The following is a 15,068-nucleotide window of genomic DNA, read 5'->3' on the forward strand; positions in this document are numbered from 1 at the left end:
TGAGCCCAGCACCACGACTCGCAACGCCATTGGTTGAATCCTCTCAGGCTGTGACGAGGGGCAATGTGATTGGTCGAATCCCATCACGTGGGAGGCAACGTAACAGACTAAACAAGATAAGTCTCCCCGCTTTCTTTACTTGTATTATTTAGCATTTCATTTTATTTATTGTTGAATTATATTTTGTCCGATGTTTCACCTAATGCATGTTTGATTACCGCTAACGTTTTGTGTGTCATTGCGTAAACAATGACGTCGGATCCGCCGAAACCCCGGAAGTTGGGTTGATAGCGTTTGTTATGTTTCCATAACTCCCGAACCTGTAAGCCTTTCATCACCTGTAAGATTAATTGGATAAGACACTATTTTATAGACCCTACCTCAATTTGGAGCTTAATTTCTCATCGTGTATTTTCTAACTTTGGAGGACTAAAATCTTTGCTATTGTGTAACTTTTTCATTTTTTTCGTTTTTTTTCCCATTTATTAATTTTTTTCAGGCAGTGACATAAAAACATCCATCCATCCATCCATTTTCTACCGCTTATTCCCTTTCGGGGGCGCTGGCGCCTATCTCAGCTACAATCGGGCGGAAGGCAGGGTACACCCTGGACAAGTCAATAATAATAAAAAAAAGAAGTACAAAGTTGACAACACACAATATAAATTAAAGGCCTACTGAAATGAGATGTTCTTATTTAAACGGGGATAGCAGGTCCATTCTATGTGTCATACTTGATCATTTCGCCATATTTTTGCTGAAAGGATTTAGTAGAGAACATCGATGATAAAGTTCGCAACTTTTGGTGGCTAATAAAAAAGCCTTGCCTGTACCGGAAGTAGCAGACAATGTGTGCGTGACGTCACGGGTTGTGGAGCTCCTCACATCTGAACATTGTTTACAATCATGGCCACCAGCAGCGAGGGCGATTCGGACTGAGACAGCGACAATCCCCCCATTAATTTGAGCGAGGATAAAAGATTTGTGGATGAGGGTAGTGAGAGTGAAGGACTAGAAAAAAAAGGTGGGGGCAGTGGGAACGATTCAGATGTTATCAGACACATTTACTAGGATAAATCTGGAAAATCGCTTATCTGCTTATTGTGTTACTAGTGAGATTATATGGTACCTGAAAGTCGGAGGAGTGTGGCCACGGGTGTGGTGACCGCCAGTGTCTCAGAGGGAAGCCACACAGCTGCAGGAGGACGCAAGCTCCGCTCATGTCTACGGTAAGAGCCGTTTGGTTTTACTATGCAAAACCAAACCCATTTATCAACAACACCCTGAAACGCCGCCGGCTTGGCTGGGCCCGAGCTCATCTAAGATGGATTGATGCGAAGTGGAAAAGTGTTCTGTGGTCTGACGATTCCACATTTCAAATTATATTTGGAAACAGAGGACGTCGTGTCCTCCAGAACAAAGAGGAAAATAACCATTCGGATTTTTATAGGCGCAAAGTTGAAAAGCCAGCATGTGTGATGGTATGGGGGTGCATTAGTGCCCAAGGCATGGGTAACTTACAGATCTGTGAAGGCACCATTAATGCTGAAAGGTCCATACAGGTTTTGGAGCAACATATGTTGTCATCCAAGCAACGTTATCATGGACGCCCCTGCTTATTTCAGCAAGCCATGTGTTACAACAGCGTAGCTTCGTAGTAAAAGAGTGCGGGTACTTTCCTGGCCCGCCTGCAGTCCAGACCTGTCTGCCATGGAAAAGATGTGGCGCATTATGAAGCGTAAAATACGACAGCGGAGACCCCGGACTGTTGAAGGACTGAAGCTCTACATAAAACAAGAATGGGAAAGAATTCCACTTTCAAAGCTTCAACAATTACTTCCCTCAGTTCCCAAACGTTTATTGAGTGTTGTTAAAAGAAAAGGTGATGTAACACAGTGGTGAACATGCCCTTTCCCAACTACTTTGGCACGTGTTGCAGCCATGAAATTCTAAGTTAATTATTATTTGCAAAAAAAAAAAAAGTTTGAGTTTGAACATCAAATATGTTGTCTTTGTAGCATATTCAACTGAATATGGCTTGAAAGGGATTTGCAAATCATTGTATTCTGTTTATATTTACATCTAACACAATTTCCCAACTCATATGGAAACTGGGTTTGTAAAGCAAAAAGAAAAGGTGATGTAACACAGTGGTGAACATGCCCTTTCCCAACTACTTTGGCACGTGTTGCAGCCATGAAATTCTAAGTTAATTATGAGTTTGAATATGAAATATCTTGTCTTTGTAGTGCATTCAATTGAATATGGGTTGAAAATGATTTACCAATCATTGTATTCCGTACATATATATATATATATATATATATATATATATATATATTAGTTACTTTGAATATACAACCCGTGGCGCTGTGTTATTTTGTTCTGATTTGTACTGTTTTTGTACTTATTTTTTTATTTTTGTTTCTCGTCTGTAAATGTTGAAATTTATAAATAAAAGTTTCAAACAAACAAAAAAACTTATAAGCCTTTAAACACATTTTTTAAAGCAGGGGTCGGGAACCTTTTTGGCTGAGAGAGCCATGAAAGTCAAATATTTTAAAAACGTATTTCCGTAAGAGCCGTATTATATTTTGGTAATACTTTGATATGGGGAACATATTCACCATTAATTAATTGCTTATTAACATGCAAATTCGTAACATATTGGCTCTTAATTTGTCCTTTTTAAGTACTTATTAATGCCTTTTTCTGCATGGCCTTATTTTACAAGCAGTAAGCCATTAACTAAGAGTCTTCCCTTATAACCTCAGAATTATTCCTTATTAGTAACCCTAACCCTTATATGGTCCCCTAGTGTCCAAATAACTCTTAATTAAGTCTTTGTTACTTAGAATATGTTCCCCATACTAAAGTGTTACCAATATTTTTTAAGACTGAATACAACGAAATGTGCGCATTTTTAAGTTAGACCAACATTTTTAGGGTATAATAAGTCTCTTATTCTTTTTAATAACATTGTTATTCTGAAGCTGACCAATAATAAATAAAATACTTCTTACCATTAATGCGACTTCTTAGATTGATGGAATAAAATGCATGAGAATGTTTTCAATTTTGAACGTTATTTTTAACCCTTTGATTACCAGCGGAATCATTTATTACTTATCGTGTTAAGCAATGTCAGCTAAGATTTATCTGAGAGCCAGATGCAGTCATCAAAAGAGCCACATCTGGCTCTAGAGCCATAGGTTCCCTACCCCCTGCTTTAAAGTATTTTACGGTTATTCGGTTTTCAGTAGAATTATATTAATATTAATATTAATACAATACCACGGGACATGTACGTTTTGTTCCGGCTTTGTTTTTTTACAGAGTCATTTTAATCAAGAGTTGCAGAAAGCAATAAAACTTACATCTTTCCGGTAGTTTTAATACTCATAAATACAGAGTGTTAGCATGCAAACCAAATATTGTTTCTTTTATTCTGAGTTAAAAACATGTGTGTATAACTCAATATTAAGCAAAAAGCCATGAAAACCTCCCACTTTCTCAAACTAAATATGAAGACGAAGAACATCAAAGTAAATACAATTCTATAGCCTGATACTTTTATTTAAATTATTATTTTTATATGAATGAATGTTTGTTACTTCATCGAATTCGGACTTTTGAGTGGGAAGGAGCAAGATATCAGTCCGCCAGAAAGTTTAGACCTGTGTGTGTTTTTCGTGTTTCCAACAATTATGTGGATTTGTGCATTATTTTTTCTGATAAAGCGTTTTTTGTTAATGCACTTTAATTTATTATTATTTTTATCCATCCATCCATCCATTTCCTACCACTTATTCCCTTTGGGGTCGCAGCTAGGGGGCGCCGGTGCCTATCTCAGCTACAATCGGGCAGAATGCCAGGTACAGCCTGGACAAGTCACCATCTCATTGCAGTATTATTTTTGTATGAATGAATATTTGTTACTTCGCCTTCGGACTTTTGAGTGGGAAGGAGCAAGATATCAGTCCACCAGAAAGTTTAGACCTGTGTGTGTTTTTCGTATTTCCAACACAGTTATGTGGATTTGTGCTTTTTTTTTCTGATAAAACGTTTTTGTTAATGTAATTTAATTTATTATTATTTTTATTTGAAAGAATGTTTGTTACTTTCTCTTTTTTCGGACTTTTGAGTGGGAAGGAGCAAGATATCAGTCCGCCAGAAAGCTGAGACCTGCGTGTGTTTTTTGTGTTTCCAACACAGTTATGTGGATTTGTGCATTATTTTTTCTGATAAAGCGTTTTTTGTTAATGCACTTTAATTTATTATTATTTTTATCCATCCATCCATCTATTTTCTACCACTTATTCCCTTTGGCGTCGCAGCTAGGGGGCGCTGGTGCCTATCTCAGCTACAATCAGGCGGAAAGCGGGGTACAGCCTGGACAAGTCACCACCTCATCGCAGTATTATTTTTATATGAATGAATATTTGTTACTTCGCCTTCGGACTTTTGAGTGGTAAAGAGCAAGATATCAGTCCGCCAGAAAGTTTAGACCTGTGTGTTTTTCATGTTTCCAACACAGTTATGTGGATTTGTGCATTTTTTTTTCTGATAAAACGTTTTTGTTAATGTAATTTAATTTATTATTATTTTTATGTGAATGAATTTTTGTTACTTTCTCTTCTTTCGGACTTTTGAGTGGGAAGGAGCAAGATATCAGTCCGCCAGAAAGCTGAGACATGTGTGTGTTTTTTGTGTTTCCAACACAGTTATGTGGATTTGTACATTATTTTTTTCTGATAATGCGTTTTTGCTAATTTTATTACATTTTTTATTATTTTTATGTGAATTAATGTTTGTTACTTTATTTTCTTTTGGACTTTTGAGTGGGAAGGAGCAAGATATCAGTCCGCCAGAAAGTTTAGACCTGTGTGTGTTTTTCGTGTTTCCAACACAGTTATGTAGATTTGTGCATTATTTTTTTATGATAAAATGTTTTTTGTTAATGCAATTTAATTTATTATTATTTTTATCCATCCATCCATCTATTTTCTACAACTTATTCCCTTTGGGGTCGCAGCTAGGGGGCGCTGGTGCCTATCCCAGCTACAATTGGGCAGAAGGCCAGGTACACCCTGGACAAGTCACCATCTCATTGCAGTATTATTTTTTTATATGAATGAATAACAAGAATAAAACCCTGCGGCATGGCGTGGACATTGGGGGCGGTACCTCCGGATTGGCAGACCGGGGTGGTGGTTCCTCTCTTTAAGGAGGGGGACCGGAGGGTGTGTTCCAACTATGGTGGGATCACACTCCTCAGCCTTCCCGGTAAGGTTTATTCAGGTGTACTGGAGAGGAGACTACGCCGGATAGTCGAACCTCGGATTCAGTGTGGTTTTCGTCCTGGTCGTGGAACTGTGGACCAGCTCTATACTCTCTGCAGGGTTCTTGAGGGTGCATGGGAGTTTGCCCAACCAGTCTACATGTGCTTTGTGGACTTGGAAAAGGCATTGGACCGTGTCCCTCGGGAAGTCCTGTGGGGAGTGCTCAGAGAGTATGGGCTATCGGACTGTCTGATTGTGGCGGTCCGCTCCCTGTATGATCAGTGTCAGAACTTGGTCCGCATTGCTGGCAGTAAGTCGAACACATTTCCAGTGAGGGTTGGACTCCGCCAAGGCTGTCCTTTGTCACCCATTCTGTTCATAACTTTTATGGACAGAATTTCTAGGCGCAGTCAAGGCGTTGAGGGGTTCCGGTTTGGTGACCGCAGGATTAGGTCTCTGCTTTTTGCAGATGATGTGGTCCTGATGGCTTCATCTGACCGGGATCTTCAGCTCTTACTGGATCGGTTCGCAGCCGAGATTGAAGCGACCGGAATGAGAATCAGCACCTCCAAGTCCGAGTCCATGGTTCTCGCCTGGAAAAGGGTGGAATGCCATCTCCGGGTTGGGGAGGAGACCCTGCCCCAAGTGGAGGAGTTCAAGTACCTAGGAGTCTTGTTCACGAGTGAGGGAAGAGTGGATCGTGAGATCGACAGGCGGATCGGTGCGGCGTGTTCAGTAATGCGGACGTTGTACCGATCCGTTGTGGTGAAGAAGGAGCTGAGCCGGAAGGCAAAGCTCTCAATTTACCGGTCGATCTACGTTCCCATCCTCACCTATGGTCATGAGCTTTGGGTCATGACCGAAAGGATAAGATCACGGGTACAAGCGGCCCAAATGAGTTTCCTCCGCCGTGTGGCGGGTCTCTCCCTTAGAGATAGGGTGAGAAGCTCTGCCATCCGGGAGGAACTCAAAGTAAAGCCGCTGCTCCTCCACATGGAGAGGAGCCAGATGAGGTGGTTCGGGCATCTGGTCAGGATGCCACCCGAACGCCTCCCGAGGGAGGTGTTTAGGGCACGTCCAACCGGTAGGAGGCCACGGGGAAGACCCAGGACACGTTGGGAAGACTATGTCTCCCGGCTGGCCTGGGAATGCCTCGGGATCCTCCGGGAAGAGCTAGACGAAGTGGCTGGGGAGAGGGAAGTCTGGGCTTCCCTGCTTAGGCTGCTATCCCCGCGACCCGACCTCGGATAAGTGGAAGAATATGGATGGATGGATGAATATTTGTTACTTCCTCTTCCTTCGCCTTCAACCTTTTGAGTGGGAAGGAACAGATATCAGTCGGCCAGAAAGCTTTGACCCATGTGTGTGTTTTCGTGTTTAAGTTACCATTAAATAATGAAACAAAAGTATGGTGAAGTGTCTTTTAATTCAAAAAAACCTACACAAAGCAGACTAAGACTCAGGACACCTGCACACAGTATTCACATGTGCATTGCCCGGCTTACTGCCTTCTTGGCCTCAATGATGTCCCAAAGCCATTTCTCTGCAAAGTGGGTCTTGCCAGGTATGTGCACCAGTCTGTTGGACTCCACCATGAAGTGCACGTCCACGGGCTCAGTCTGCGGCGCGACCTTGGACACTTCCACCACAAAGTACACCCCGGCCGCGGTGGGGATGGGCTTCTGCGGCGAGGGGTCGCTAAAGTCGGCCTTGTAGTGGTAGGTGATCTGATCCTCCTCCTCGGCCCAGTAGAGTAACTCCAAACTGTACATCCAGCACGGCTCCAGCTGCCATGTTTGAATATATTCTGCAATCTGCTCCTTGCCCACTTCCACTGTGAAGTCTTTCGCCGCGACCCACATGTTTGTAGAATAGGGTTCGCCCCCCAAAAAATTATGCAAAAAAAAAAGAGATTTTTTAAAATTTGTGCTCATCATTCTGATGACGTCATCACCAGGGAGCGTTTAAAAGCCGTGTGGCGGGGAGCGATAAGGGACGACACGTGACTTGATGCTGTCATCGTGGCTGCGCACTAAACTCTTGTTTCGTGTGTACTTTGGACTTGTTAAAATAGTAATAAAGCGTGTAAAAGGAGCGGCGGCTACATGAAATAACTCGTTTGGCGGGTTACGTTGCAACTGATGCGGCTATTCATTCCAACAGATAAGAATCCAATACATTTTATTTTATTTTACAAATCCTTATATTCCGTTAATATTTTTAAGAAAATACAATGTTCTGTCTATAACAATAATTTTTCCATTTTGATTTTTAACAATTTTCTTGACATTTCGTTGTACGACTATACCTACGTCACTTCCGGCCCATTTCCGGTTTTCCAACTCGAACTAGCAATTCTAGCAATAATCATTTTATAAGATGTCTATGTTGCTAGCAGCCCAGTGCCGATTTTTTTTCGTCATTTTCCTTCCTTATCAGGTAAGTGTTGTGTTATTAAAACAGTAATAAAGCGTGTAAAAGGAGCACCAGCTCCATAAAATAACTCGTTTGGTGAGTTCCGTTGCAACTGATGCAGTCATTTCGGTATACATATTTCAATATACATATTTTTTTACAAATGCCTATATCCTATAAATATTTTAAATAAAATACAACACTCCATAACAATGATGTTTCCTTGTTTGATTTCTTTCAATTTTGTTGACATTTCGTGTTACAATTATAATTCCGTCACTTCCGGCCCATTTCTGGTTTTCCCAACGCGCGCTAATATCGCCAGCAGCCCAGCGCCGAGTAAATATTTCTTAGTCATTTTTCCTCCTTTATTAGTTGAGTGTTTTGTTATTAAAATCGTAATAAAGCGTGTAAAAGGAGCACCAGCTACGCAAAATAACTCGTTTGGCGAGTTACCTTGCAACTGATGCGGTCATTTCATTCTACAGACAAGAATCAAATCCTTTATTTTAATTTTACAAATGCATGTATTCCGTTAATATTCAGAATAAAATACAACGCTCTGTATTTAACAATGATTTTTCCATATTTGATTTCTAACAATTTTGTTGACATTTCGTGTTACGGCGCTATATGTATGTCACTTCCGGTCCATTTCCGGTTTACCAGAATGAGCTAATATTTCTAGCAGTAAACATCTTATAAGATGTCTATTTGCTAGCAGCCCAGCGCCGATTTTCTTCGTCATTTTCCTTCCTTATCAGGTAAGTGTTGTGTTATTAAAACAGTAATTCAGCGTGTAAAAGGAGCACCAGCTACATAAAATAACTCGTTTGGCCAGTTACGTTGCAACTGATGCGGTCATTTCATTATACATATTTCAATATGTATATTTTTTTACAAATGCTTATATTCTATAAATATTTCAAATAAAATACAACGCTCCATGACAATGATGTTTCCTTGTTTGATTTCTAACAATTTTGTTGACATTTCGTGTTACAGCTATAGTTCCGTCACTTCCGGTCCATTTCCGGTTTTCCCAACGCGCGCTAATATTGCCAGCAGCCCAGCGCCGAGTAAATATTTCTTAGTCAATTTTCCTCCTTTATTAGGGGAGTGTTTTGTTTTTAAAATAGTAATAAAGCGTGTAAAAATGAGCACCAGCAACATAAAATAACTCGTTTGGTGAGTTACGTTGCAACTGATGCGGTCATTTCATTCTACAGATAAATGAATCCAATACTTTTTTTTAATTTTACAAATGCTTGTATTCCGTTAATATTTTGAATAAAATACAATGCTCTGTCTATAACAATGATTTTTCCATGTTTGATTTCTAACAATTTTGTTGACATTTCGTGTTACGACGCTATAAGGACGTCACCTCCTGTCCATTTCCGGTTTCCCAAAATGAGCTAATATTTCTAGCAATGAACATCTTATAAGATGTCTATTTGCTAGCAGCCCAGTGCCGATTTTTTTCGTCATTTTCCTTCCTTATTAGGTAAGTGTTGTGTTATTAAAACAGTAATAAAGCGTGTAAAAGGAGCACAGGCTACATAAAATAACTCGTTTGGCAACTGATGCAGTCAATTCATTATATATATATTTTTTTTACAAATGCTTATATCTTATAAATATTTTAAATAAAATACAACGCTCCATGACAATGATGTTTCCTTGTTTGATTTCTAACAATTGTGTTGACATTTCGTGTTATAACTATAAACTGTCTGTAGTGATCTTAAAGGGCAACCTATCCATCCTTCCATCCATTTTCTGCTGCTTATTCCCTTTAGGGTCGTGGGGGGCGCTGGTGCCTATCTCAGCTACAATCGGGCGGAAGGTGTCGTACACCCTGGACAAGTCACTACCTCATCGCAGGGCCAACACAGATAGACTGACAACATTCATACTACCATTCACACACTAGGGCAAATTTAGTGTTGCCAATCAACCTATCCCCAGGTGCATGTCTTTGGAGGTGGGAGGAAGCCGGAGTACCCGGAGGGAACCCACGCATTCACGGGGAGGACATGCAAACTCCACAGAGAAAGATCCCGAGGCCGGGATTGAACCCACGACTACTCAGGACCTTCGTACTGTGAGGCAGACGCACTAACCCCTCTACCACCGTAAAGCCCAAGGGCAACTTAATGTTTTCCAATATTGAGACGTCCATATTCAAAGGCACTAGCTCACTTTTATGTACATTCAATTTATAACCGGAGATTTCACCAAACCGTTGTAACAGGCTGAGGATTAATGGAATTACAGACTCTGCGTTGGACACATGAAGGAGAAGGTCGTCAGCATAAAGGGACAATTTATGTTCTATGTTTCCTCTATTTATACCCATTATGGAGTGATTAGACCAGGGGTCGGGAACCTTTTTGGCTGGTCTCTTATTCTTTGTAATAACATTGGGGGGGGGGCCTGCGGGCCTGCAGCGAAGCAGAGTGTTGTCAGGACCAGCCTCAAAATCAGCGAAAGGTGCGTAGATGGCCCACCTGGGCCTTGTTATCTCATCCCCTGTCGCTCTGTTTATAAGCAGCAGCCAGGAGTAGAGGTGTGGATGGAGCTGGAGCCAGAGCGCGAGCGAGAATGAAAGAAAAAAACAATTGCTGGAAACCAACTGAGAGACTTATTGAAAAATAAAAAAATATTGTAACCCTGAAACAGGCTCTCACGTCGGTGCTTGGTGGTCTGAAGAACCCCCAGGAGAGCAAGCCCTAAACTAACCCATAATAAATAAATCACTTCTTACCCTTAATGCAACTTTTTGAACAAGTGCAGTAGTAAAAAGGACGGATGGATTCAAATGCATGAGCATGTTTTCTATTTTGATCGTTATTTTTAACACTTTGATTACTTATTGTGTCAAGCAGTGTCAGCTCAGATTTATCCGAGAGCCAGATGCAGTCATCAAAAGAGCCACATCTGGCTCACGAGCCATAGGTTCCCTACCCCTGGATTAGACCTAATGGCTAGAGCTAGGGGTTCCATAGCCAGGACAAAAAGAAGGGGACTGAGGAGCCATCCCTGGCGAGTTCCACGATGTTAAGCAAAAGGACTTGAATACAAATTATTAGTCAGAATCGTAGCAGAAGGGCTGGAATATAACAATTTTATCCATGTGGTAAATGTTTCCCCAAATCCAAATTGGGCCAGCGTTTCAAAGAGGTAGTCCCGTGTGCGGCCCTCTGTGGAAAAAGTCTGGACACCCCAGAAAATGTAGGCTTTACTTCCATACGTCGACATTTATGTGGAAAATCATAAAAATGTTGTCAAACATTTATGTTACAGTTGTTTACAAAAATACCAAATTTGATATTTCTCACAAATTTGTTTACCTCGGGGCAACACAATAGCTACGTCACTTCCGGTCCATTTCCTGTTTTCCAACTCGCGCAAACATTGCTAGCAGCCCAGCGCCGAATTAATATTTGTCAGTTCTTTTCCTCCTTTATTATGTAAGTGATTTGTTATTGAAATAGTAATAAAGCATGTAAAATTAGCACCAGCGACATAAAATTAGTCTTTTGGCGAGTTACGTTGCAATTGATGCGGTCATTTAAATTCTACAGATAAATATCCCAAGACATTTTTATTTACATCCATCCATCCATCCATTTTCTACCGCTTATTCCCTTTTGGGGTCGCTGGCGCCTATCTCAGTTACAATCGGGCTGGAGGCAGGGTAAACCCTGGAGAAGTCTCCACCCATTTTTTTTTTTTTTACAAATGCTTATATTCTATTATTTTAAATAAAAGAAAACGCTCCATAATAATGAGGTTGCTATGTTTAATGTCTTACAATTAGTTTTTTTATTGAACAACAGACATACATTTATAATCCACACATGTCAAGGCACTTTTAACATCAGGGAAAGAAAACAAACGCAAATACAGAGAGTAACACCGTATTTCCTTGAATTGCCACAGGGTATATAGTATGCGCCTGCCTTGAATTACTGCCGGGTCAAACTCGCTTCGCAAAATAATTAGCGCATTCTTAGTATTGACGCCTGGTCAAACTCCTGACGTCACGAGTGACACTTCCCCTGTCATCATTTTCAAAATGGAGGGGGCTGATTTCAATACCGGTAATTTGAAATCGCGCAAAGGGAAGAAGATTAAGAACTATTCAGTAGGATTTAAGGTCCAAGCTTACATCACACTCAAAGTTTTACTGCATGCCTTTGGTAAGTGCCAGAGTGAGAAGAGGTTTTGAAATAATTAGCGCATGCTTACTTTTACCGCATGCCTTTGGTAAGCGCAGGAGTGAGAAGAGGTTTTAAATTAATTGGCGCCCCGGCGGCAATTTTAAGAAATACGGTAATAGGAAAAAATATGAACAAAAAAAGGTTACTTAAATCACTTTTAATGTTTGTTTTTTTAACAAGGATATCAATTCAAAGGGCTTTTGTACTCTTATTTATTCTCCAAGATTTGATTGATAATCGCAACCCGTTAAGCCAATTAGAAAATGTAGGCTTTGCTTTAATACATCGACATTTATGTAAGAAAAAAAACATTGCCTGGAGCATGAAAATGTTGACAAACATTTCTGTGTTAGTATTTTAAAAAAATACCAAATTTGATATTTCTAACAAATGTGTTTACCTCGGGGCAACACAATAGCTATGTCACTTCCGGTTCATTTCCTGTATTCCAACTCGCGCTAACATTACTAATGAATATTTGTTAGTCCTTTCCCTCCTTTATTATGTAAGTGTTTTGTTATTAAAATAGTAATAAAGCGTGTAAAATTAGCACCGGCTGCATAAAATTAGTCGTTTGGCGAGTTACGTTGCAATTGATGCAGTCATTTAAATTCTACAGATAAAAATCCAAGACATTTTTATTTACATTTTTTTTTTACAAATGCTTATATTCTATTAATATTTTAAATAAAATAAAACGCTCCATAATAATGAGGTTTCCATGTTTGATGTCTAACAATTATTATTTTTTATTTATTTATTATTATTGAACACACAGGGGCTTCACGGTGGCAGAGGGGTTAGTGCGTCTGCCTCACAATACGAAGGTCCTGCAGTCCTGGGTTCAAATCCAGCCTCGGGATCTTTCTGTGTGGAGTTTGCATGTTCTCCCCGTGAATGCGTGGGTTCCCTCCGGGTACTCCGGCTTCCTCCCACTTCCAAAGACATGCACCTGGGGATAAGTTGATTGGCAAAACTAAATTGGCCCTAGTGTGTGAATGTGAGTGTGAATGTTGTCTGTCTATCTGTGTTGGCCCTGCGATGAGGTGGCGATTTGTCCAGGGTGTACCCCGCCTTCCGCCCGATTGTAGCTGAGATAGGCGCCAGCGCCCCCCACAACCCTGAAAGGGAATAAGCGGTAGAAAAATGGATAGATATTGAACACACACGTCAAGGCAATTTTAACATCAAGGAAAGAAAACAAGCAAAGACAGAGAGTAATAATACCAAAAAATATGAACAAAAAAAGGTTACCTAAATCACTTTTAATTTTTTTTTTAACAATGATATCAATTTAAAGGAATTTTGTACTCTTAATCATTCTCCAAGATTTGATTGATAATCGTAACCAGTTAAGCCAATTAGACAATATAGACTTTACTTCAATACATCGGCATTTGTGTAAAAAAAAAATGCCTGGCGCATGAAAATGTTGACAAACATTTCTATGTTACATTTGTAACCCTTGAAGCTGGCTTCCCCTATCCCAGGTCCGTTTTTACTGCTTTTACAAAAATACCAAATTTGATATTTCTAACAAATTTATTTACCTCGGGCCAACACGATAGTTACGTCACTTCCGGTCCATTTCCTGTTTTCCAACTCGCGCTAACATTGCTAGCAGCCCAGCGCCGAATGAATATTTGTCAGTCCTTCTCCTTTATTAGGTAAGTGTTTTGTTTTTTGTTGTTATTCCGTGACCTTAGGTATCGTCCGGGGAACTGCGCGTCGCAGAGCTAACAATTAACGTTAACATCATTAATTATCGTTGAGCCAGTGTGTGTGTGTGTTGCTCTTCTACATCCGGGACACAAGGCTCGGCGTCCATGTTGAGAAGGTCCAACAGCAACATGTCACACGTCGAAGGCTTGAGAAGGTCCAACATGTCACACGTCGAAGGCTTGAGAAGGTCCAACATGTCACACGTCGAAGGCTTGAGAAGGTCCAACAGCAACATGTCACGTTCAAGGCTTGAGAAGGTCCAACAGCAACATGTCACACGTTGAAGTCTTGAGAAGGTCCAACATGTCACGTTCAAGGCTTGAGAAGGTCCAACAGCAACATGTCACACGTTGAAGTCTTGAGAAGGTCCAACATGTCACACGTTGAAGGCTTGAGAAGGTCCAACAGCAACATGTCCCACGTCGAAGGCTTGAGAAGGTAAGTGGGTTGTACTTGTGTAGCGCTTTTCTACCTTCAAGGTACTCAAAGCGCTTTGACACTACTTCCACATTTACCCATTCACACACACATTCCCACACTGATGGAGGGAGCTGCCATGCAAGGCGCCAACCAGCATCCATCAGGAGCAAGGGTGAAGTGTCTTGCTCAGGACACAACGGACGTGACAAAGTTGGTACTAGGTGGGATTTGAACCTGGGACCCTCGGGTTGCGCACGGCCACTCTTCCACTGCGCCACGCCGTCTCCAACATGTCCCACGTCGAAGGCTTGAGAAGGTCCAACAGCAACATGTCACATGTTGAAGTCTTGAGAAGGTCCAACATGTCACACGTTGAAGGCTTGAGAAGGTCCAACATGTCACACGTTGAAGGCTTGAGAAGGTCCAACATGTCACACGTTGAAGGCTTGAGAAGGTCCAACAGCAACATGTCACACGTTGAAGGCTGCCCGTAGAAGACTTTTGCTCTCAATAATATCCAGCAGCCACTTCTCAGTGAAGTGAGTCCTCCCCGGCGTGTGGATGAACCTATTAGACTCCACTACAAAGTGCACCTCGACGGGCTGGCTCGGCGAAGCGTCTTTCAGGACATCCAGGGCAAAGTAGACACTGGCCGACCCCTGAATGGGCTTCTCTGGGGAAGGGGTGCTGAATCGAGCCCGGTAGTGGTAGAAGATGCGGTGCTCCTCTTCGGTCCAGCACAGGAAGTCCAAGCTATAAATCCAGCGCGGTTCTAACCGCCACGATCGGATATACTCCGCCAGCTGCTCTTTGCCCACCTCCACGGTGAGGTCCTGGGCAGATACCCACGTGACGTCATCATCAGGGGGGTCCCGCTCTCTCCCGCGCAGGATTTTAATGAGCTCGCACGATTCTGCTGGTAGAAGAGAAGGTTTGTTGTCTTCCATGTTGTCAGGGGTTTTAAGTATGTCAAGTCATTGTTGGTCTGTTTCCATGGCTA

The 15,068-nt window shown here is 41.3% G+C and overlaps 1 protein-coding gene across 9 annotated transcripts in view; it reads left to right on the plus strand.

Moving 5' to 3' along the window:
* Positions 1-8,355: 8,355 nt before the first annotated feature.
* Positions 8,356-15,068, plus strand: part of pnpla8 (patatin-like phospholipase domain containing 8) — a 30,490-nt gene continuing 23,777 nt past the window's right edge. For 2 of the 9 annotated variants that reach the window (XM_061914261.1, XM_061914260.1), the window contains exons 1-2: positions 13,285-13,593; positions 13,742-14,086. The gene's annotated coding sequence lies outside the window, so the exon portion shown is untranslated. Of the gene's footprint in view, positions 8,462-13,039; positions 13,176-13,284; positions 13,594-13,741; positions 14,087-14,366; positions 14,385-14,418; positions 15,000-15,068 lie in introns of those variants that run through there. The other 7 variants (XM_061914257.1, XM_061914258.1, XM_061914267.1 and 4 more) reach the window with 6 other exon arrangements.

The sequence above is a fragment of the Nerophis ophidion genome, linkage group LG10, assembly GCF_033978795.1.
Source record: "Nerophis ophidion isolate RoL-2023_Sa linkage group LG10, RoL_Noph_v1.0, whole genome shotgun sequence".
In the NCBI taxonomy this organism is placed as follows: domain Eukaryota; kingdom Metazoa; phylum Chordata; class Actinopteri; order Syngnathiformes; family Syngnathidae; genus Nerophis; species Nerophis ophidion.